This window comes from Strix aluco, chromosome 6, assembly GCF_031877795.1.
Source record: "Strix aluco isolate bStrAlu1 chromosome 6, bStrAlu1.hap1, whole genome shotgun sequence".
Lineage (NCBI taxonomy): Eukaryota > Metazoa > Chordata > Aves > Strigiformes > Strigidae > Strix > Strix aluco.
In genome coordinates this window covers 27,506,925-27,532,186 of record NC_133936.1, presented here as the reverse complement: position 1 = coordinate 27,532,186, position 25,262 = coordinate 27,506,925, and the positions used below count along the sequence as shown (strand labels likewise).

At 40.7% G+C, this 25,262-nt stretch overlaps 1 protein-coding gene across 1 annotated transcript in view; it reads right to left on the bottom strand.

Moving 5' to 3' along the window:
• The window catches only part of UBE2E3 (ubiquitin conjugating enzyme E2 E3), a 61,549-nt gene that overhangs the window by 6,141 nt on the left and 30,146 nt on the right, over positions 1-25,262 (bottom strand). The window lies entirely within an intron of this gene.

The window sequence follows — 25,262 nt, the reverse complement described above, 5'->3', positions numbered from 1 at the left end:
GCAGCACTGTCAATCCAAACAACTTTTCTTCAGGATATATTTGTGTTATGCCTCCAGGCAATCAGCACTGAGACTACTAGACAAAAATAGTTTATTTAAGAAGTACAATACTGAACGCATTTCTCACTAGGGGAAAGGTTATTGCATAATTAATTATTAAAGTAAAGCCTTGAAAGAAAGGATAATGAACAAGCATTTTCTCGACTTCTGAGCCATCATACTTAATGCTATTATCACACAGTAACTATCTAACCTCCTTACAAAGGAAAAAAAAAGCAAAGCACAGTCTTATTTCTGTAAGCAAGTTTCCGGGTAAACACAAACCTAATCTTCCACAAAAGGTCCTGAATCTGAACTGTTGAGATCCAAACTGACTGCTAGGGAAAACACCACTGCTGAGCTCATGCAGGCACACTGGATTCATCCCATCCATGCACACAAGTCAGTAATGTGGCACTGTAAAAGATCCTTTCGATTCTCCCCACCTCGGCAGCCTCCCAGGCACCACCTACATCTCGCAGACACATGGTGAAGCATCCTCATCCTTCTCCCTCTGTGGTCCCAAGGAACAGGCACTGAGGACTGTCATATGGGATTAAACATGAAGCAAACAACTGGGCACAGCACCAAGCTGTACCCTGGGAGTTTGTGGTTTCTGGCATTGCTCGACACTCCAAGGAGTCTCCCTACAAGCCCTCCAAGTGTTAAGGCTCTTCCCATGTCATGTCACCTCATGTATTTGTCATACATATGTCCGTAGTCTGTAACATGGCATGTTGGACATTCATCCTTACTATGTAGCCAACCACATGGAGACACTCATCAGAGAAAAGGAATATGAACAGTCTGCACTATGCATCTGCAATTCCCGCACCAAAAACTTTGCTATTTTTACATTAAGATCATATTCGAGAAGCAACCAAAAGCTGATTTTGATTATGAATTCCCTTTCAATTCATAACTTCCCAACATGTTTTTTATCTTGCAGATGTTTCATGTACCAAATGTTTAAATTGTTGCAGGCCTTTCATTAACAGACAAAATAATCATGGATTTTGGCTGACATCCTATTTAATTAAAACCAAAAAATTATTTGATGGAGCTGTAGCTATTTTCCTGTTGCCAAAATGAAAGTAGGTAACAACGGTGTGCTGGTCTCCAGAGTCAGCTAAGAAAGAAAAACTAGAAGTGCTGTCAAAATAAAGTTTGGGTCTAAAATCACTGATCTTACCTTTCTATTTGCAATCAATACACAGAAGTGGAAGAAAAACAGTAGATAAAATTTTAGGAAAAAAAGAGAAATCCAGAGGCAAGAAGATCCATTTTCAATGATGTAATGAACCATTCGTACTCTCAGTCACTCCAGAAGATAATTCCATTCATGCTCTCTAAAAAGCAATTAGTGTAAGAACTGAAAATATTGGGGCAATAATGATAATATTTAAAACCCACATAGGCCACTGAAATGTTTTAATTAATTCTTGACATTCATCAAGCTTACAGCCAATTAGTATTGTGCTTGGAAACCAAATTTCTATGGAGCAATTCAATTTCAGCATTAGATGTTCTAATGACTGTTTCATAGTTTAATGCAGAGGTTAGTGCTCTTGCCTCGTGTGTCAGGTACCTTTCTTTCATACACCTCTAACAGCTGGATGCAATTCAATCAGATTAATGAAATAGCTGAATTAAATTAGTGACATATTTCAGCCCAATGAATCAGTCACAATTAAGTGTGGCACCCAGTCTGGTGCCAAACTATCTGGTAATCACTCACCAAGTCAGAGCAAGGGCATCTATCAGCTAGTAGCCAGAAGCTAAGTGCAATAACTCTCTGTCCATTACTATCTGCTATCCTCTTCTATACTACCGCTAGCAATATATAAAAGGATCGGGTTATAACGTGAGAAGGGGAATTCCTAACCTTGTAAGCAGAAGAAAATCCTGTGTTCAAAACCCCTCCTACTGCTGAGAAAAGATTGCTGCAATGTCAAAAGTAACACAAAGTTTTAACAATAACTGCACTCAGATAAGGAGAAAATTGTTAAATTGAACAATTTCATTAGCCCTGATTGAGGTTTGTGAAATTTCTTTTTAACAGCTGAAGTGGTGTCTCACTTCCAGTGGTATAAAAGATACTCCTGCTTCATCAGCAACCTGAAAATCCCTGCAATTACTTTATTATTGGTGTGAGGAGACACAAGATTAAAGAGCAGAGACAAGACACCACACTTGGCTTCTACCACCTGTATATTTCCACTGGGGATCATCCTCAGCCAGCCATACCCTACTTTGTCTTTTGTATACTTACCAAGGTAATCTTTTTTGGAAGTAAACAAACCCATGCTCTAAGGCTCAGCAAAACATACCAGACCTATTCACAGCAGTCTCAGCCTCTGCAATGATTTCCACAAGGACAGGACACTGGGGTTACTCCCACTTGGACAACCGCAGAGAAGAGTAGAAAGGGCAGTCCTGCCTCAGGCAACACCTGGGTTGTGTACCGAGTGCCAGAGCCCCGCTGGAGTCACCGCCTTCAACTCTCCCCTTACCGCAGAGCATCGTCTCAGTGCCGCAGAAAGCCACAAGGAGGGAACTGCCACTGCAAATCTAATTTCTCTGTTCCCACAGAGGACAGCAAAATACCTGGGCTGAAAACTGGGAATAAGAAAGCTTTACTCTGTCTGCAATTTTCTATTTCATTGATACACCCAGAAGAAATACTCTCTTCCTTCTGTTGGGCACTAAAGAGGCTGGCACAGGAGGTGCTTCTAGGGGCTGTACTTGAGCTCTTTATTCCCAGAAGTTCTCCTGCTGTTCAAGAGACTCACCCTCCTATTGCAAGCGCAGGCTTCAAGCACCTCACCTGAAACCTTGAGACCAGTGTGGTGAGTGCCACACTGGACAGAACACCCCAAGCAGAGCACTACAATGGGTAATTTCCATGGTTTTCTTCCCTTTCTTTTTCTCATCACTGAAAGACCCAGCTCCTTCTGACTTCCCCCATGGAATCCATATGGACACAGAATCCTCCTCTATTCTGTCCTTTAAAACACAAAATCTTGGGGAGCAACAGATGTGATGACAACTTCAGTGTTTGGGGTACACAGCATACATGTGCAGTTCATTCCTACTAGCCTGCTGCCCTCCTAAATTAGCTCACAGAACATTGCAAATTCAGTAAAGGCACCACCAGTATATTCGCAATAAAAGAACCACTTGATTTAATTTTTTAAAATATGGGCTAAAAAATCATGGACAAAATAACAGAGCAAATTAATTGAAATGACAAAATATTCTTTGCAAAATTAAGAGGTTTTTACTTTATACACAAAAGCTGGATTGATTTTTTAAAATAAATTAGATAAATTGACAGAATAAAGTTAACTGGCTACATCTGCTTCCTAAGTAAATATTTGTTATGTCACTTCACTGAGGGATATCTACCTGATCCAGATAAGACAAAGGATTTATAACCACTCTCTATCCAAGCTAGTCTGCTGAACAGATTTAATTTACAAGTGTGACTTCAGATGGTGAATTTGAGAAGATGTGAGGTTAAAGTCTAGGAGCCCATGGGGTCACACCAGGTCCTTTAAACCTAACTCCACTGAACCCTAGCTCTCAGGTTTCATGAAGATGAAGAACAGTTTTTCCAGCACAGTGTTATGAGCATTCACACGGATGCAGCGGCATTCACACCAGCAAGAAGTATGTTAGACTCCTGATGCAATAGTTACAGAAATCAGAATGTGGCATTTGTTACAGTTCACTAAATCAAAATGCATTAAAGCTGCCCATTTGGAACTAGCTGCAGGATGAGAAACTAGGACAAGAAATTTCCAATCTACATGATGCTAGTAGCATGCTGATTTCTGCACTTACTAAATGCGCTTCTTCTGTCAACAGCACTTCTCTGAAACACACGGCTCTAAATTTGGTGACAGAATGCAACTTCATAGTACTGAGACTGTGATAATTAAGAAGAAAAAGAGTGAGGGAGAATGTAATTTAGCTAGATTTAATGTTAACTCTGTGTTATGCTTTATTATGAGAAACAATTTGGTTTTGTAATAGGATAAAACTGAGGGGGGAAAAAAATAAATCTGTTTTTTAGGAAGCTTCTCAAGTCTGTCAGACTCTAAAACAGTCTTACGAGAAATGTCATTGGTACTATAAAACTAAAGGTACTGGCCTACATCCCAAGATGCCCATCAAGGGTGCCTACATAGCACCAATTTAAGTGGTGGAATATTTTCTTACATTCTCCTTTCAAAGGCTCCACCTTTAGGTCTGACACCCAGGCAGGTATCACAGAGGCAGCAGCTAACAAACCAAACGGTGTACCTGAAGTAAGAGTTATGTTAGGAAAGAGACCCCTTCATCCTCCCCAAACTTTTATCTCAAGATGAGATTCAGCAAAACTCCTGAAGCTCTTCACTGACAGCTCAACCACAGTGACTCTGTCACAGTGGTATAATTTTTACAGCAATGTAAGTCAAGACAGTGCTTTAAGAAAGGAGTAAGATATCTTTATGGATTTTTATTAATTCAGCTGAAGGGAGTAAGGAAAGGAAGAATGAATGTCCTTAGGTATGTTCCACAACCTCATGCTTGAAAAATCTTCTTCATAAAGCTACATAGTTTTGCAAAATCCACAACACAGCTTCAGAAATTGAGGTTTACAAAACCTGCTGTAAGAAAAGCACTCTGCATGTTACTAGCACAGAAGGCTTTGTTTTGGACAGCAATGTCTCAGCTAAACCTGTTGGATGATGTTCTAGTTCAGTACTGTACCACTACAGGCTAACAGGGCTGTAACAGATCCTACCTACCAGCATATACAATTCAGGCAAGTACAGATCCATTCTGTAGTGAGCCTGCCTGCCTCACTATCTAAGCTTCTGAGCCTGATGAACTCATCTCCAGTGGAAGGAGAAAGCCCCAGGCTCTGGTAACTTCAAGTTACCACAGAGGTGGGGACTCTTACCTACCATGTAGGGCATCTAGTGTGGATGCTGATGTTTGCACCTCAGACTTCCCAGACAATCAGGGTAGAGAGATCGGTGAGTCTCTGCAGCACAAAGAGCATCTAAATACTCCCTGATACCAAGGTTCTCCATCTCCCTCTGGTGACACCTACTTTTCACTAACTGCATGGGGAGCTTGGCTCCTAACTCAAGCGTCTAAAGCTCAGTACTTCAGAAAATCCTCCTCACCCTCCATGCAGTGAGAAAGGGTTATCTAGCTCTGGGTTCAGATGCTACCTTGTAGCACACTAGCTTTTTATCTAGATACAGATACACACTGCCATGCTGCTGGTAATTACAAAAAAAAAAAAAAAAAAAAAAAAATCTCAAAAGGAACCAAAGAATCTCTGGTGCAAGCTGTCTGAGAGTTAGTTCAGTGTTACTCTGTGAAGCCTGGAGAGAGCACAAAGCAATTACCGGTAGTTGTATTTTAATGTTAAACATGGGAATGGAAAGATGCTCAGATTATTTTCCTGCTTTGATAGTTTCAATATTTTAAAGAAAATTTATCCATTACCTTTTCTTCTTAATCATCTTTTCCCAATTTCATCTTTTCCCAATTGTGGAGGTGCTCTTGTATTTTTGGTTACAGAGCACAAGAAAGAAAATTAACATTAATTAAAAGAAATACATTTGTGGCTTTCAGTCCCATGATATTTAAAAACTGACAAGCATGGACAGCGATTTCCATTTTCTTTATTTTTCAATGTCTCGTTTACAGGGCTTTCTGGAGTACTTATTCACAGAGTTCATATTACCATTGCTAGTGCCCAAGCACCTCTACTTACAGAATCTGGGTAGTACATCCTATATACACAGAAAGCATACTGGTTTCACCAGCAAGAGCCTCAAGTATAGCCCTAATTTTTGGATTACAGCATTTTTCTAGGGTTGAATACTTGTGGGTTGTCTACAGCAACATATCAAATCAGTGTTGAAAATGCTTTTTGATAAGGTACTCACTATTATTAAGGTTTCCAGCTTGTATGCAATTTCTTACAAAAAAAAAAGTTTCGGTCTATTGTGTTCTTTATATAGCTACAACTGTTCTTATTTTAGCTGCCACTGAACTATCTGCTACATCTGTTTGCTGAAAAAGGTTATTTACTGCTTCTAGCAGATCCACAGAGGCTCTGTGTAACTGAGGATACATGGAGTGTAGTTCACTGTACAAACCTTTGCTTCTGTCACTTCCTTAAAGTCTAGCATACCCTTAAGACTGAAATCTAGAAATTACTGCTAAAAAAAAAAAAAAAGCCTGTTTTAAACTCATGGATCCCCTGCTAATTCAGCTCGTTGTAAAGCAGTGCAGGACTTGTGCCTGAGGCCATGGCTCGATGCAACAGTAAATCCAACTTGAGAGCTCCTCCTACCAGATCAAAAGCAGCGTGGCTATTCAAAGCAAAGTGCTGATCCAATGTAAACTAACTTGGCCAAACTGTACACGTTCCAAAAACGTCAGTGGATTAGCTTTGTAACACCAGGCTTTATGCTTAATCAGGTATCATTTGTCCTCCTGCAGCCAGCGTAAAGAGGGCATAAACTTTAGATTGCACGGTCCGGCTTAGAAATGTAATCATGTGGTCATATTTGGTTCACGTCAAATTGTACCATTAGGGGAATCTAACCAAGTGCAGATCTGCTATTAATCACCCTAAAGAGAAAGATGCCAGATTGTAGTGTTTTAGATGATTAAAATCTCCGGCACTAAACGTGCCATTAGTAGAAGAATATACACTGTTGCTACTAAAAGAAGCTGAGTAACAAATCATTTGATAATTCCATCAAAGCTGTAATATGTAGATAACCCAAGTAAAGTATTTTGGAAAGCTGGTAGTTTCTCCACTGCCAAAAGCCCCATTAAATTAGTTCATTGCTACAATAGCTCAAATTTACTTTCCCCTTTGTATTCCTGCTAGTTCCTAGTACCTTTCTTGCTGCTGTTAGAAGTCTGCTCCTCCAAAACCGTAGCCAATTACAGAAGCAGAATTCCTGTAATTTTTCTTTTGAAAAATAACTAATCCCAGAACGTAGTTCACTAAACTGCAACAGAAATACTGAATTTAAACCAGGTAACAAAACATATCAGAATGTTTCTATCATCTATGGTCTTGACAGTGGAGTTGTAAATATATACTATCCAGGCAATACATAAAAAGTTTACCAAACAGAAGTTCTTTTTGAAAACAGAAAACACAGAACTCACAGGCATGAAGAAAGGTTGTGCTGAACATTTGGTTTATTTTAAATATCTTGAAATCTGTATAGAAGTCCCTCTCACATGCCTACAGTAGAGAAATTATCCATACACCCTATCAAAACACAGAGCAGGACAGTCAGTGAAGGGAAACATTTTCTGCTACTTCGCCACATCTTCATAACAAAGCCATAATTTAGTGTAAAATGAAAGACCAGCTCCCTGTCTTAAGTGTGGAAACACTAGTAGTACTAGTGGCAAAATGTGTGCTATTTTCTTGCTGTTAGTATAAAGCTCAATTTGTACTAAGGCCAGATCCTTTTGTCAAAGAAATCTGTCTACTAGGTCTAAGTCCACATTTTCCTTCCACTCAAAATTACTGATGAACCTGTATTTAGCAAATATGGCAAATTTTGCTTTTTTTCCATGAGAAATGATCTTTCTCAACTCCCTAACAATCTCATTTGGGATACACCCATATTTTATTCTTCAATATGTTATAGCCTCCATACTGATGCTAGCAATCCATACTGAAAGAATCACATGGTACCTGAGAAATTGCCCACAAATACACAAAATAAAGGTACTCAGACACAAGTCGTTTGCCTAACGTCATCCAGAAAATGTGTGCTGTAGAGTACAACTGCAACGTAAATCTCCAAAATCCCAGGCCATCACCTTACCCACAGAACTGAGATTACACTATTAGTAGCTCATTCAATGGTTCTGTGGCACCCATGAGTTTTAGACATCAGTTGCCTCTATTATTCACTGAAATATCTTCATGTCAAAAAGCTGAGTGACACTGAGAAATCCAGTTTAGGATTTCCTACCAATATTTTCAGTGACACTTCTAATGTCAACAAAGAAAATCTATTATTATCAACATCCTTTACGCACACACTTGGATGGAGGAATTAAGAACAGTTAAAACCATTACTTTCACCAAAAGATCTAATTAATCTACAAATACAACTGGCTTTAAGACTGTAGGAAACTTATAAAGACTCATGCCTAGGAACAATAACTGGGCAATTTTCAACAGGCTAAGCCTCCAACGCAACTAGAGCTGTTCAAATTAAGTCCCCAGCTATCAACGTACACAAAATAACTAAACATCAGGCAATTTCAAATACTGACTGATGTATTAAAAAAATCTTCCACTGCTCTGTGGATTAAGTTTTGTTCTTTAAGGAACATATCTTCAGTCAAAAATTGAAAGGAACTCTACCTGTGAACAATGTTCTTCGCGACAGAAAGCACGTTAGTGAACTAGAGAATCACCAGTCTGACAATTCAAGCCTAAAGGCAGACTCCATGATTAAACATGTGAATGGTGTTAATGTTGTGGAAAGACTTTCTTCTAATATCATAAAAGGAGAAAGTACAATCTAATGAACACGATTTATTTGGGTACTTCATGAAGGATCAAGAAAGAATTTCTGGGAAGTCTGCTTCACTGAAATGCAGTGAATCCATCTGTCAAGAAGATGAACACCCAATGTGCCTGGTGCTACCACAGTGGAACTTCCTCCTTCTCCTCCTCTTTCTCTGGGATGTCCAGGATTGAGCTTCTCTACCACTTCACAGCAATATAGCTAGAAGTTGCCTCCCTGGCCCCTCCCCTCCCTCAAAATAAAAAAATTTAAAAAAAAATTAGCTTTCAACTTCAGCAACAAAGTTACAGCTTGTCAACACAGAGACAGAGGAAAGACAAAACCAGTCAGTCTGACAGCCTGCCTCCATTAAAACATATTAACACTCTGAATAAGGGGCATCTACTCAGGGATTTAATGATCCTTAATACATGCATTTTAGTTTCATACTTTCAGTTGTTTCATACTAACTTCCTAAATGTTGCCCTGTAGCAAACACTGAATGTTTTCCCTCAAAGTCTGTATTGTCATTATCTGAGTCAGTTCTTGGTTCAGTCTTCTAACCTTCTAGCATAGGCTTTCTTCCAAAACTAATTCTATTATTACTTTTAAATCACAGAATCATTCAGGTTCAAAAAGACCCTTGGGATCATCGAGTCCAACCATCAGCCTGACTCTACAAAGTTCTCCCCTACACCACATCCCCCAACATCTCATCCAAACGACCCTTAAACACATCCAGGGATGGTGACTCCACCACCTCCCTGGGCAGCCTATTCCACTGTCTGACCACTCTTTCTGTGAAAAATTTTTTCCTAATGTCCAGTCTGAACCTCCCCTGTTGCAGTTTAAAGCCATTTCCTCTTGTTCTGTCACTAATTACCTGTGAGAAGAGACCAGCACCAACCTCTCTACAATGTCCTTTCAGGTAGTTGTAGAAAGTGATGAGGTTCATCCCTCTTGCCTCCATCCATTTTCACATCAGACCTAACAGAAAATGCCATGCCACAGCTCCCTGTGTTGGATGCCTAACTTGAAGCCGTAAAAGTCTGATGGAAATCTCTAACTAGTAAAAGGCTATATTTCTCAAGAATAGAATTGACCCTTCCCAGTTCATACACAAAGACCTTCCCCACCTCCCACACAGTAAGGATGACTTCTCAAGTCTGGCTCCTTTCCAAACATGGCTGGGGTCACTTCGTGGCTTTTGTCACTAGCTACTTCATCTGAATTGAAAGAAGTCAGCTGTTTTGAAGGGGTGTGAATCTGGTTATCCAAAACCCAAGAACCCTATTCAACGCTATGGTCCAATGTTCAGAAGGCCTTGTCTTTAGTCCCGTTTCCAATACTGGTTAACAAAATTTCCTACATTGAGGATTGATTAAATGAGATTTTAACTTTTTTCACAAGATTATTGGTCTGAAATTGAAGGAAAGCTGCTACAAATATACTTGAAATTGCTAATGTACAGGGACCTGTAAAATAAGACATTTAGTTTTAACGTTAGACTTCACTTATGTTTTACTAGCTTTCATTTTTCCTGTATTTTTCCTGTATTTTACTGTAATGTGTAAAATTTCATTTATACTTTTTCCTAACTACCCTCTGTAGTCGTTACCCAGTTACCCACTTATAAGATGTTTTAAATCCTTTAACTCCTTGCCTAGTAAAGATAAGAGAGACCTTGGACAGTCTGAAAAAACTCCCTGAGTACATCCCTAATAGCAGGAACCTAAAGAAAACAAGTGCCTAAGAAGACGCCAGCGTCAAGATAAGTGACTGAAAGCTGGAACAAACAGGAGCTGAAGGACGGATGAAGTAACTCTATGACCATATATGGATACTAGAAACCTAAAATTCACTAACACACAGTGTGAGAAAGGCTATGTGGACCCCTAAGGAGGGGAGGAGACCCTCACTCTATTTTTACTACGCATGCTCAGACTATGTAAATGAATTCTAAGAACTCATTATCATAAGCCTACCTTTTCTAAGAAATCTAATGCACATGTATGTTTTTTGTGTATATTAGTTGGACAGTTTTGTTAGTAAGTGTGGCACTTGTGGTGGAGTGATCCCCAGTGCTGCCCAGCGCTGCGGAAAAGAATACCTGCTTAACAGTTATACTCAATTCTGACTGTTGAGTGAACCTCTTTGTTTCAAAATGATCATCAGAACTCTGGCTACAGGCTTTAAACCGCTTAAAGCAAAGTGATGACAAGCTTCACATTCAGTGCAGGACATGAATTTATCACTGTTGACAATTTTTATATATTTAATCTATTATTTGATATTAGATTTTTTTACCTCTGTCCTTTTAACAAAACAATTTGGCAAATAAGTTTTTGCCAACCTGAATATATAAAGGAAACCTCTGGGGTTTGCTTTTCACATTCCAGTAGACCTGACTGCAAGGTGACAGGTGCTGTCCCACAACCAGTTAACCCCAGTAAGACCCACCCTTACTCCTCTTACTCCTTCCCCTCGACACCTGTAGTGGTGTTTGTGAAATCACATACTGAATTCCTCTGTGCTGCTGAGCAGGTTGAGAAGTAACCAAGGACTGCTGTCAGGCTGCCTGGGCTCCTGGAAGCAGGAGCTGGCTGCAGACTGGTACAGGTGCCAGCATCAGCACAAGAATGGGAGCGGAAAGCTGCAGCAGGAAGTAAAACAGAAGTGGAGGGCTGCAGCAGCTCAACCAGAATTGACTTAAAACATGCTGGAATTATGCTCTGTGAGTGCCATTCTGGATCTGCAGTGTCCTATTTATCAAAGTAGAGGCTCAGGATCCCCTCTCTGTCTCTTCACCATTACATGCTGTTCATTTAGTACATAAGCTGTAGAGTGACCCAGCATTATGAGCAGTAACTGTCCTGTACTGAGCATAAGGCAGACTTGATTCAGGTGCTAAAACATTAGAATCATAGAATTGTTTGTGTTGGAAGGGACCTTAAAGATCACCTAGTTCCAACCCCCCTGCCATGGGCAGGGACACCTTCCACTAGACCAGGTTGCTCAAAGCCCCGTCCAACCTGGCCTTGAACACTGCCAGGGAGGGGGCAGCCACAGCTTCTCTCGGCAACCTGTGCCAGTGTCTCAGCACCCTCACAGGAAAGAATTTCTTCCTTATATCAAATCTAAATCTGCCCTCTGTCAGTTTAAAACTGTTACCCCTCATCCTATCCCTACACTCCCTGGATGCAGAGTCCCTCCCCATCTTTCCTTTAAGTACTGGAAGGCCGCTATAAGGTCTCCCCAGAGCCTTCTCTTCTCCAGGCTGAACAACCCCAACTCTCTCAGCCTGTCCTCACAGGGGAGGTGCTCCAGCCCCTCATCACCTTCGTGGCTTCCTCTGGACCTGCTCAAGCAGGTCCATGTCCTTCTTATGTTGGGGGCCCCAGGGCTGGGTACCCTCTTGTGGCAGCACTGCAGGTGGGGTCTCATAAGAGTGGAGTAGAGGGGGAGAGTCCCCTCCCTCAACCTGCTGGCCACACTTCTCTTCATGCAGCCCAGGATACAGTTGGCTTTCTGGGCTGTGAGCGCACATTGCTGGCTCATGATCAGTTTTTCATCCACCAGTACCCCCAAGTCCTTCTCCTCAGGGCTGCTCTCAATCCATTCTCTGCCCAGCCTGTATTTGTGCTTGGGATTGCCCCGACCCATGTGCAGGACCTTGCACTTGGCCTTGTTGAACTTCATGAGGTTTGCACAGTCCCACCTCTCCAGCCTGTCCAGGTCCCTCTGCATGGCACATCCCTTCCCTCCAGCATGTCAACTGCACCACACAGCTTGGGGTCGTTGGCAAACTGCTGAGGGTGCACTCAATCCCACTGTCCATGTTTCCAACTAAGATGTTAAACAGCAGCAGTCCCAATACCCATCCCTGAGGAACACCACTCAACATTAGCCCAAGAATGTACATTTCACTAGTTGAATATGAATATTTGGAGAGTTTCAAAACAAAAGCAGTTGAAAATATGAATCTGTTTTGTATAATGCAGAATTGGAGAGAGCTGACAGAGCTGACAAGTGTACCAACACTTGGTACACAGTAGATATAAACGTAACTTGTGTATTAAAAGCATTAAAAAACCCTGTGAATACCAGTTCCAAAAGCACAGCAATTCAAAGGAATGGAGAAAACATCACGCATACAAATACACAGAAATCAATGTCTGATATGAGTTCATTTTACTCCACGAAAGTGTACTACACTAAAGAAAAAAGTGAAAATAATCTTTCAAGGGAAGAAAAAAGTCAATAAACATCTAAGTGAAACAAGTCTCACTCAGTAAAATCTGTTTATTGAAAAGCCAGCTCCAGCCCAACTACTACTGCTCCCTTTAACGATGTTAATTTAATGAGTAACTCTTCCAAATGAACGTTCTCTGTGGAGACAGCTGTAGCATATGGAGGAGAAGCTGTCTGAGTTAGCCTTGTGCAGAGGGCTTTGTACCCCTCCTCGAAGACAGCTGCCACCACTCAGGATGAGCTAAGAAATCTGTGACCCACACAGAGCTTTGCTGTAGAGCTTGGACCACTGGTACCAGTGGACTAAGATATGCTGAAACTTCATTCCACCTTTTTACACATCTGTCTGTTCAGAACTATGATTAAAAAGAAATGTAATTTTTCCCCCAGAGCCCAGATTTGAGGCAGCTGTTAGGAAAGTGGCAGTTTACTGCCTGCAGTAGGATGCAGCAACTCAGACCTCAGGCAAAGCCAAAGCACATGGACAGCACCGACCTCTTCCTGGGTGCTAAATCCTTCTTTCCAATAGATCAGGTTGCAGCACCAGTTGCACTGCATTCAGGAACTAGATACTGCTATGGCACGGACACAGAATGGCTGTAATCTCAAGAAAAGGCTCAGACTTGCATAGTTTTTATTTGAGACTATAAGCATGATTTATCAGTGGAAAAAATACGTTTAATGACTACCGTTGCAAAATTCATCAGGTTATATACAAATTAAGTATATCTCTGCCAACATGTCCTAATATTATATATTGATACATAACTCTACTTCCTTCATATTCTCAGTTATAATTTAGTGAGCATCATTAACCACACATTTGCTTACATTTGCAAACTAAGAAAAATAATGTTCTTTCTGATAACTAATCTTAATGGAGCTTGCTCTTTGCTGCAAATGCCCAATTTTAAAGTACAGCACTGCTAGAAAAATTAACTTAAGACAGGCTGCCTGCTCACTGTACTGAAAAGATTCAGAGCTGAAAGGGTAAACATTTTTACTAGTAGTAGCCTGCTGGGATTGATTAACAATGTTTAGATTTTTTTTTTTTTTGTTACAAATATTTAAAGTAGTAGTAAATACATAATTTTGATCTTAACCATTTTTACTGCGGGTGTCTACAACGAGGTCAATATTCTGTTTTACAGACAGAATAATAAACATGACAGGGCAATGACTTGCTAAAACTGACTGTACAGGTAAGGGACAGAACCAGGTGCAGAAGTAAAGTCTCCCAAGTCTCTGAAAAGTAACCAAAGCACCAGGTCTCAGCAATTCCCATTCAGTGCTTGAAGGTTCATATGCCTGAACTTCAGAAACCATACAAACACACTTTATCCTATAACCAGGGTACGGAAAGGTGATCCCAAGAGCCATCTTACAAAAGTAATCCAAATGGAAAGTTTTCTTTCTTGTTTAAACCTTCCTTAATCAAATTTTGAAAACTGCTAGAAACAGTAGTAGTAGTAATAACAATAATAACAACAATAATGATAATAATAATGAAAGGATCAAACTCCACGGCCTGGCTCTGGGTCGCTGGCACCCCAGCGTGCTGCTGTACCTCCCTGGAGAAGGTTACTCACCAGGTGTCCAGCTCTAACAGCAGTCCCAAGCATCACTGGCATTTTAGGCCAGGCAGAGGGAGGTAACTTCAGCCGATCACACTCCAGCAATTCCCAGCTGCCGTGCATTCCGCGGGGAGTGCAGCAAACTGGTGTGGGGTCGACTGGCAGGTTGGCTCAGGGGGGAGAGTCATAAACAGCTCTTTGATAGCTTGTCCCTCTCCCCCACTGCACCAAGCAAATGCCAGCAGAGGAGACAATCCTGCAAAGGGAGAGATGCCGCACATTTTTTTTGTAGGAGGTAGTTTTCCACAGAGGTACCTGGAGGCTCTCCAACAGCCCACTGATAATTTATGAACATAAAAGATCTAGCTTTTCAGGGTTACTCTTTATCTCCCTCCTGTTCCCCCTCCAGTGCAAGCAGCAGCAGCAGTTTTCACAGGGCAGGACTCCATAGGAGCTGGAAGCTAATTACCAGATGTCTTGTAAATCTTTCCAATCTGCACAACTTCATCCAGTTTGCAATGTTTAACATCAGCTCTTCTGGAATGTTTTCATCTTTATTTTTGTGTAACAAATTTTCAACAAGCCAGGAGTTCTTTGTTCTCTCCTAATAAAACAGCCTAAAATGTTAACAGTTCAGCATGAAACTAATGAACTAAGTGCACTTTTCTGGAGATCTGAGCAGAAGTACAGGCACTTCCAGATTTATGTGAAAATTTATTAATTCTGGAAAAAGTGCTTTGGGCTGTTTCTTTAAAATAACTGTAGAACTACAAAAATGAATACAAACAATGGTTAATAAATTATTTATGTGTTTTGCCAAACGTATGGTCACTCAAATGCTGCGCTTATTGAGGACAACTTAAATGAAAATCTTAAAGGGGGCTGAAAAGAGAAGTGGACCAAGCCAGACATTTGCTTGGATGCAACTGTTCTGTCCACAAAATTTTACTCCGAATAACTGCTAGTGGTAATGCAAAGATATTCTGCAGAGTGTTGAGCATCCAAGTCTACAATTTACATGAATGGAAATGATTTTCAATTGCCTCCTTTTGGGGGATAGAGTGAAGAAGATGAAGAGTGAAGAGTTAATTGGTTGAGTATTTCCGCTCCTTCAGTAGTGCTGACACAGGACACCGTCAGTTCTCCCTAACCTCTTTCAGTGGGATCCATACCAAGTAACCATATGGATTTAGTATGAAGCAGGAATATAGACACCCAACTCGCATGATTCCTTCAGCTAACAGAGTTGTTGGGAGGGGTTTGAACCACCAAAGAAGGCAGCTGGTAATATCTCCATAGTGCAGCTGATTGCACAGCGAATGCCTGACCATGCTCTGACTGTGCTATGGAAGGAAGGATGACTCTGAATTACCTGGGAAACACATCCTATGCCCTGGGCCAAGAGGAATGAGTGACATATAGCTTTTTGTTAGCTGTATAGCGGGAATGTTCTGTTTAACATCAAAGTTGCTTTATTTAAACCTTTTTGGCCAAAAGAAACAAATCAAGAACTTTCACCTCAGGCAAAACACTCAGGCTGCTGGATGTCACCTGCTCTGGAAAGTCTCTGTCATAACTAAAACCGGAAGCAGTATCTTCACTTTTTTTTTGGTACAGATTCTACCCTGTGGACGCTGCAGATTACATGGTGTAAAAATAAATAACTTTTTTCAGCACTCAGTATTAAATGTATTTAGATGCATGCATTTTGGATAATAAGCCTAAAATACACTGTACTTCTTGGTGGTTGAAGATCACCTGCTACAAGTAGCATCTTTCCCCCCTCCAAAATACTAATTTAAGTACCTAAAATATTGTTCTCAGAAGATTATTTTCACAAAAGTATTCAGGAAACATCAAGTTTATAGGAACTGCCACTACAGAAGGAGCAGCTATGCCCCAAACCAAATGACACTTAAATCACAATCTTCGTTTGAGCTGCTGTTGCACGCAAACACTAGTATTAACTACAAAACCTCTGTTGCTAAAAAAGAAAAGTGGGAAACTTAGAATTAGTGGCTGTGTTCATATGTGAACAACTATCCAGGAGGATTATGGTTACATGAAACTCCCATTTTGGCAGGTGCAAAATGATGTGATCCCTCCATTACCAGTAAGGCCACAGCTCCCAAGCAGCAAAACTCAGTGAGAGAGGACTGGACCCTTCTACCATGTTACATCCCTCGTGCCTTCAGAAGAATGAAGGCAAGAGGCCTCATTCACTCAGAAGAATTTGGCACAACAGGGTTGAAGAGCTGCCAGTTTACAGAAGTGCAACTGCAGTGCTTGAAAGACAGTGCTGTTCCTGAACTACAAGACCGTGAGGAACTCGAGTCCCACATGGGTATGCCATACAGGAGCCAAAAGCATAATGCTAAGGCAGAAATGGTGGTTTTTTCCAATCAGACTAAAAGCAGTAAACTGTATAAAATATATTCTAGGAAGGGAAGTACTGTAAACTTTGGTACTATTCTCTTGCTAAGAGTTGATGCTGAAGCAATGACACCAGTAATTTCTATCTGACTTTTTCCATATGGTTTTCTTGCATTCAGTGGGAACAGTCATCCTTGTCAGCTCTAAGGAGCCCACCCTAAGTTTTTGTGTATTAAAGATAAAAAAAAAAAAAAAAATTTACACTGTTTTCCTCCAGGGCGCTTGGCTCCCCATGCTATCCCTGAATGCCTTAAAAACTTATGAAAACTTCTTTTCTTTAAATGTTAACAAATTTCAGTTATTATTACAGCAATCTTACAAGCGTGGCTTTGTGAAAAGGTAAATCTCCTAACATGCTCTGAAACAGTCAATCTACAACACTCTCAAACACTCAGAGCAGGCACCTCCCTTTAAAGATCTGCCCTGGAGAGCCCTCCAGACCTGGCATGACCTCATTAACCACTGACTCATCTGAGCCATGAAAGAAGCAGCAGTCCACCTTTATTACAAGGCACTAAACCACTGAAGGTATAAAGACAGTGATTAGCAATATGAAGTGGAGCACATCATGATGATACATTCTTGACGATGCTTCTTAGCTTTCTGCTTTCCATTTTTAAAGCTTTATATATACTCTGCAGAATGGTATTTCTGTGTTTCTCAGATCAACTAAGCAGCTATGCCAAGCCTTCCTACAAACAAGAATTACATTAGTCATTTAAACATCAGCTGCCTACCTACACAATCATAAACTAATCCACTCAGCTCAATCATACTGCAGTTACAAATCCTGACCAGACCTGCAGTCCAATGGGGGGAGAATTTTGTGGAGCACAGAAAAGGGTGAAATCGCTGGTCTCTGGGGATCAGGTACCATTGGGATGCACCTTGGAAACCCAAGCATCATCCTGAGACAGCAGGTATGGAGCAGAGAGGAGCCATCTCTTCAAATATCTGGGCCTTGAAAACCTCTAATGCTTTGAAGGTCAAGCTCCACCTCAAAACATCTAAAGGCCAGGAGGCAATTTTGCTGGCACTCCCAACAAAGTGCTGCCTAATAAACAGGCACAAGGCTAGACTTTAGCTTCTGAATGGTCTTTAGGCACAGCTCCAAGCAGCGTATCATGGAATCAAGGCACAAGGTGAAGCAAGTATGGTAAAGGGTCACATTCAAAACAACATGGTACACTCAATATGCCAAGCACAAATAAACTAAATATAGCTGTCTATCTGGCATCTGAAAGCATCCAACAGAAAAGTAAATCCCAACTTTCAAGCACTGACTTTCCCCACCTTTATCTACTTGCTGTTTATTAATTTTGACAAGTTAGGTCCACAAACCTAACTTCTGCAGATTGTACGTTTCCAGCCTCCTCACAGTTCAAATTTTCAAGCGTTTCTACACCTTCCCACTCCATTCACAGACTTCTCAACCTCCCTTCAGAGAGAGGTATAGTATAGCAAGGAAAGTATGTCTTCCGCTAAAATCTCAGCCAGCAGAGACCAAACGCAGTTCTCCCAGAATGTGCCTACATTTGCTCTACCTCTCTCCCTCCATCTGGCTCAGCTGAACACCTCCCATCCAGTCTCAAAGAGATCTTCTTTGTCTTCCCAGGAGTATGCCCCTAGTACTCCCTTCAAACTATTACTCTCTTGCAATGAAGACAATCTTCACCTCATGAAGACAAAATTCGTTTTCCTTGACAATGTAACAGACTCAAGGAAGAAACATGAATTATAAATGACATAGTTATGTTTCATATCTATGGAAAATAGTCATCGGATAGACAGTGATACTTAAGTATCTTTCACCATCGCTCATTCCAACACAGATTGAATTATTCACCTTAGACTCATATTCAAAAAACTGGACAAATCTTGTTTATAAAACTTTTACTCTGAACCCGCAATAACCACATAACAACGAGAAACTACTGAAAACTATAGTATTTTTTCTTTCTGGATTTCTAGTCAAATGAATGCAATGATCCTCTTTGCGCATGGTAAATACTTCTTAATTGGTCTATGCCTGTTGCATAATAATATAGAAATAATCTATCATGTTTTTACTATAAGTCTGAAGAAGATGAGACGCTGCCTCTAGCTGTTTGCATGATCTCAAACAACTACATCAATGCAAATCTGCTGTAGTTACCTGAAATACTTTGATCTGTTAACAGTGCTTATATTTCTACTGTCAATATTTATTTCTCCTTAAAAATATTTCTTTTCAATCTAGAAATATTTCAGTAGTGAAGAATAGAAAGAGAAAAGGAAAATGGCAAGGAAATATTAGAGAAGATTGATGAAATAGTCATAAGCTAGGAAATGCTAAATTTGAAGTTACACACCCTTAACTCTAAACTCTCCTACAAGTTCCTGAAGTTCTCTTTAGCTACCTGACTATACACTCTATCTTAAAGATTTTTTCACAATTTTAGTGTCTTTTAGTAAGACAAATATTTTGTATCTATAACCTATAAAGCAAATTGTCTATACCAAGCTTCCTGCCAGTCAAAAATATGAAAATACCAAAGAACACCTTATGGCTCATATGCTGAGCCAAGTTCACCATTAACATAGCCCTTGAAACAACTATGTGGAAGACAGTTCCACTGCTAAAGTGAATTACATGTTATAGGATTATTAACCTTGATAGCAAATAAGAAATCTTGTGGAATAGTGGTTTTTTTTTCTAGAAAAGACATCAAATACCAGTGTTATAAGAATAATGCAAATATACAAGAAATAAAATATTACATGATGTATTAAGCGTGTATGAAAATGTAGGCGAAAATAGCACCATCAATTTGAGAAACAAACAGTAATTAAAAGGGACTGTACAGTATAGGACAGTTGTAGATACAATTTTAGAGATACTGCAAGAAGCCTGCTTAACAAAAAGATGTGTATGTATAAACATTCAGATTTGCAATTGTTTTACACTTGGACATTTGTAAAGTTATCCAAGCAGAAGCAATTGCTGCATTCCTTCTGAGCTTAGCACACTGAATCCTCATTTTTTGTAAGGAAGCTGAAAAATGGTAAGGCATAAAAAAACCTCTGACTTCTTCACAGTAAATTCTCAGCAAACACTGTGAAAGTTTGCTTGCTTGCTCTCAGTCCCCTGACCATTACACTTCATACACTTGTCAAGCACAAGACTGTTTCTCTGCTTCCTCCTTTCTTTCAGCTACATGACATCACTCTTACTCTTCTGCAACTTGTAGCTAAATCAGAGCTTGAGATAATACATGTCAATATTGAAATATCCACAGAAAAGACATAGGATTCAATAATTTACTCTGCAGACTCCCAACAATAAGAATGACTTTCATCTGTAAAGAAATCATCTCATCTTCCCTCTATCTCAATAAATAAAACTGTCCCTCTTTTAAAAATTTGGAACACGTAAACAACAGAGACATTTGCTTTCTTCGAATTTAGTTTCCTCAAACACTTTATTTTTACTTTAGCTGAGGACCCAGTTTCAAAATATATCTGTATTACTGAAGAAGACAGAAAATTATCCCAGCAGCGACACATCTAACCCCAAAACAACTCTCCATAATGGACAAAGAAAGTTCATCAGCCTGAGGCTGGATATCCCAGTCTCACAGCACAGAAACACCCACAGAAGACACATTGGCAAAAGCACCCAAAACCCAGTTAAAACCTACAAAAACATTCTCAGGGATTTCTGCACAGCTACTGAATCATGACTGAATCCTTCAAGAATGATCAGTCTCCATCAGTAGAAACAAGCAACTAGTAAGAAGCAAGAGCAGCAGAAAAACTCCACCACCATGTGGTGCACATAAATAATACGGACAAATACTAAAGTTGCTTTTCTTAAACTCACCTCAGTGTCACCACCTTTTCCCAAAACTCACCTCAGTGCTTACCAGTGCCACCACCAGTGCTCTGCTCTGGGAATATATGCCAAGCCAGAGGCTGAGAAAGGCAAGAGCTGGCCTTGTCTGTGGTGACTCCATGAATGAAGTCTGGAAACAAGCCAGTTCGCGTCTGAGTGCGGCATTTCCCCGCCTGGCATAAGACAGGTAGCGCGGAGGAGAAGTCAAAGCCATCTATATGGTGTTCATGGATTCAGGCCTCTACCGGCTGGACAGTGCCTGGGCTGTGCCCTACTCCATAACCAGTTTTGAAAGTCAAACACCACCTCCAGACTTCAATGGATCCCATGGGTGTTGTAATAACAAAAACCCAACAACAACAAACCAGAAAGACCCAACGTCCAAAAACTAAACTCTCAAAGTCTATATGGTTGGGTTTTTTTAATCACACTTTCCTCAGAAACGCCAAAAATAAACTCTGCCAAGGTAGGGAGTAATCTGCTGATTTGACAAAGTAAACCAGACTATGTCAGCAGACACACTGTATCCCAAGGAATTATCATTAAATGAAGGTGCTCACATGGAATTTTAAAGAAAGGTCTGGCTGGAAAGGGGTTGGTACTGTTCCCTCAGCCCTGGAGGCCTGGTCTCATATGTCCTGCATCAAAAGGACGGACAAGGTGCTCTATACTAGATCCGTCACTGGTATTAGATGGGAATACCTGTTGGAGGAGAGGTTACAGATGTCTTTGTCCTGGCAGAAGTACTGCGCACACAGCAACAAGCAATACTGAGTCTGAAATTTGACTCCCAAGACAACATTCAACTTCTTTTCTGCAGGCTGCTGCAATGTTAACTTTTGAAGCCTAATTACAATCATTGAAATTTCAATAAACTCACTCTACTGTTGAACAACAAACTGAAACATGTTATCAGGCAGGGATTTGTTCAGAGCCGCCAAGGATACACTTGGCATGTCCCACTCCTCTGTTCGTTTCAGTGGGGCTGTTCCAGAACAAACACACATTCAGAAAATTTAAATAATCTGGAGCAGCTGGATGCAATCTTGATTCTTACTTAGGAGAGCAGCATTCAAAAGCATGTCCAAAAATGAACCAAAAGCTGAGTGCTCAGGTCCAAACTCAGAGGGTGAATTCACAAGACTGCTGAGGACCTGTCAGCAGTGGGTCTGTGGGAACTGGTGGAGAGAAGTGGAGAGGAGAGGACCACTTTCCTGCTGGTTACGGGAAGTCAGACAGCAGTTCAGTTTTATTATGTGGGAAATGTTACAAATGTCAGCAGTGAGGGGCCAACTAAAAGGAGACTTAAAATGATAAATGAGATCAGCGTAATACATATAATACTTTCTGTTCCTAAAGAGATAGAGTTTATGTTGTCTGGAACAATTTTAGAAACATCCCATGCAGAACGTATTACAGGAGGATATTCTGTGCTCCCCCTTCATGAAGATTTACCAGAGACCCCAATCAGCTCTCAGGGAACCCGGGAGATCTAGTGCGAAGAGTTGGTTTCTCACAACTAGCCACTTCCTTTGTCAGTCTGATGAGCAGGCTTAGCTCTTGAGCTTGTAATGGTTTTTAGTTGCAAATCCAGGAAATGTACAAGAGGGCAGGAGAAAGGGAAGCAATGCAGACTGAAAACGCAGGACATTTTTCTATTTAAATGCTTTCTGGATAGATGTTCCCCCCACATTTAATGGAGGAGGTAGAAAAGATTTCAGCAAAGCTATTTTAATCTGTAGCTTTACACAGGACATATGCAGAGTATATACTTGTTAGTACATTTAGTTGGTATAGGAAACATTTGCTGGCATTAGCTATGCAGAGCATTATTAAAATGAACCAGTGTCTTCAGTCTCTTTGACCGAATTCTGTTCTCAGTCTCATCTGAGGCTTGACTAATGTCATTGAAGTTAATGAAGTTCCTTCATACCAACACAATATTATATTTTAGACACTAAGAAATGCTTGTAAGAATTAATTTACTTAATTCAAAATTCATAAAAAGGCAGCTGCTTGTGCTTTTATCTACAAATGTAAAAGTAAAAAGAATACTTTCATGTATAGCTAATGAATTAGCATTAATAATTAACATTTAACAATTAACAATAATTAACATTAATAATGTATAGCTAATGAATTAATAAACAGCATAAAAAGAGGCAATAAAACTGAAAATGAAACAGACCTCCAGTGCTTTAGATAAAAAACTGATTTATAATTTCGTCAGATTTAATATTTGTTTTACAGAAAACTCTTTCAGAACCTCTACAATCTCTTTGAATAAAATGCAAAATCTCTTAGAACAAGATACAATCTCTTAGCATAAGATACAAAATCTCTTCAGGTTAATTCACTGTTCTTTTGAGCAAAGGCAAAAACCACAATCTTCTTATTTGGGTTTCTTGGTAAACAGATTAGATCCACAGATGCAGCTACTGTGTTACATATGCATGTGACAACCACTGGCATATTGCTCTAGCAGTGCTCAAGAACACATTTTTCTACCAGTTAAACAATCTTTCCCAAAGTAAACACATCTCTTCCATTATCACAAGCTATAAAGCAGTTCAAGAGCCCTGAAATGATCTTTTCATTAGTTTGAGATGCTTAAGCATCTCAGTACTGAAACGTCCCATATAAGCCTTATGAGACGGGAAGAGTATAAATCCTCCTCTCCCATTCCCTTAATGAGAATGCCTAATAAAAATGTAAACTAATTCTCTTGGCTGCCACTATCCTGTCTACTGAATGAAATCTTCCTTTTCACCCTCATATATTTATATAACTTTAAAGCTACAGTATCAGTATGGCTGTTTGAGATTACTCATCCAATGCCACAAGCTGGCACTAGTTTCTTAACTTCCCTCATTTCTTGGGGTTTTTTTTTTGCCTTGTCTGAGACCAGACAGGATCATCCACCCTGTTAGCAAATTCATCCTTTTCAAGTCAGCACTGTAACAGCCTCACCAAAGTCCATGGTCCATCAACAGAGCCATCACAAACCCCTTAGCTTGCAGCATTTCCTTGTTGAACGTATACTTCAGTAAATTCAAGTTAACTTGTTTGATTATAAACATTTATGTACTTTGAAACTCAAATGCATATTAAATATGCTTAAATTGCGCTTTCCTTTCTCCCTCTGTAAATGCCTCCTTGTTCTAATCCAAACAACTACAGACAGTGCTTCCTCCCACAACATTTGTCACTGTTATTAGCTGGGTGGACACTTCAGTCTCCTGTTTGACTTACACAGTGGTCCTTGCTCAGCCCTTTCCCTGCATCCCTGGGGTCTCTCTGGGGAAGCAAGAGTTTCAGGCAGTCAACAACTTGACTATCCAGCAGCAAAAGGAAGTGAGTGGAGGTTTTGGCTCATTTTCATGTCTGACCTGGAAGCCAGCCAAGAATGCCAGCAGTACCTCTGGACAATTCAAAAAGCTATAAAAGAAAAAAATAATCCTGAAGCCACCAGCTAAAAGCCAGGGATTATAAGAGAGATCCCAGAAACCGCAGAGCAGCGCCATGCCACCCACACCAGCCTGCTTTTACCACTGCCCAGCCAAGAGCAGGATCGCAAGACATGTTTCAAAGCAAAGAGGCACCATGGTGGAAGCTGCCAGAAAGAACACATAGATGAGACTGTTGGAGAGGTGGGCTGCCTTTCGCCATACAAAGCTGGAAGTGAAAGCATGCTCATTTGGTCCCGATTGGCCATTGAAAGAGCTGTCAAGCCTACTGCTAAGGAAGCCTTTCTCCAAGCTCACTCCTGAAATCACACATCTTGCCAGGGACCATACAGGGAGAAGGCTGCAAATCTGCTCTTCCCTTCTGCAGTAGACTGCTGCTCTTGTAGCACGGTTAGAAGGTGAAAAGAATGGCTTGGGCCCCAGCTAGCCCAAGGTACTCCCAGGGGACACAGGTGGACAAACTGGTCTTTTAGGTGTGCTTCTCCAAACCCTTGCTGGGTGCCCTCCCTTCCACTGCCCTGCATTTGCCAAATCACAGCTTTGGAATGGACTGGCAGGCACCCAAGCTTGTTCCTGGCTCTCCCAGGTAAACGCTCAATGCCAAGGAGATATATTTTCCCTGGAAACAGCAATCCTCCCCCTCCTTGTCTCACATCCAACAGGGTGAGAGAGTGTCTCCTGGGCCAGAGAGCAGGCTTCTAGGCAGAGAAGGCACTCAGGAGTGAAGCACCCGTGAACATCAAGAGAAAGCAGGACCTGAACACCACTACTCCTCTGTGGGTTTGTACAACAGGAATTAAACCACTTAGGAGACAGCCCCCAGCTCATTTGTTTATTATAAGGTGCCTAATGCATAATTAGGCAGGCGGCCCTGCCCTTCAAAGTCCCTCTTCTTTCAGCCTGTGCTCTAACCTTTTGAGGAAAAACAGAGAGAAGAAGGGAAGCGAGTGTGTTTAGTACATGTAATATAAGCAGGTCTGGTGGCATGCTGATACTTCCCAGTCTCCAAGGAGAGGATAACAGCTGTCTTGCTGCTTCAGCCTCGTGCTCCTGAGTTGAT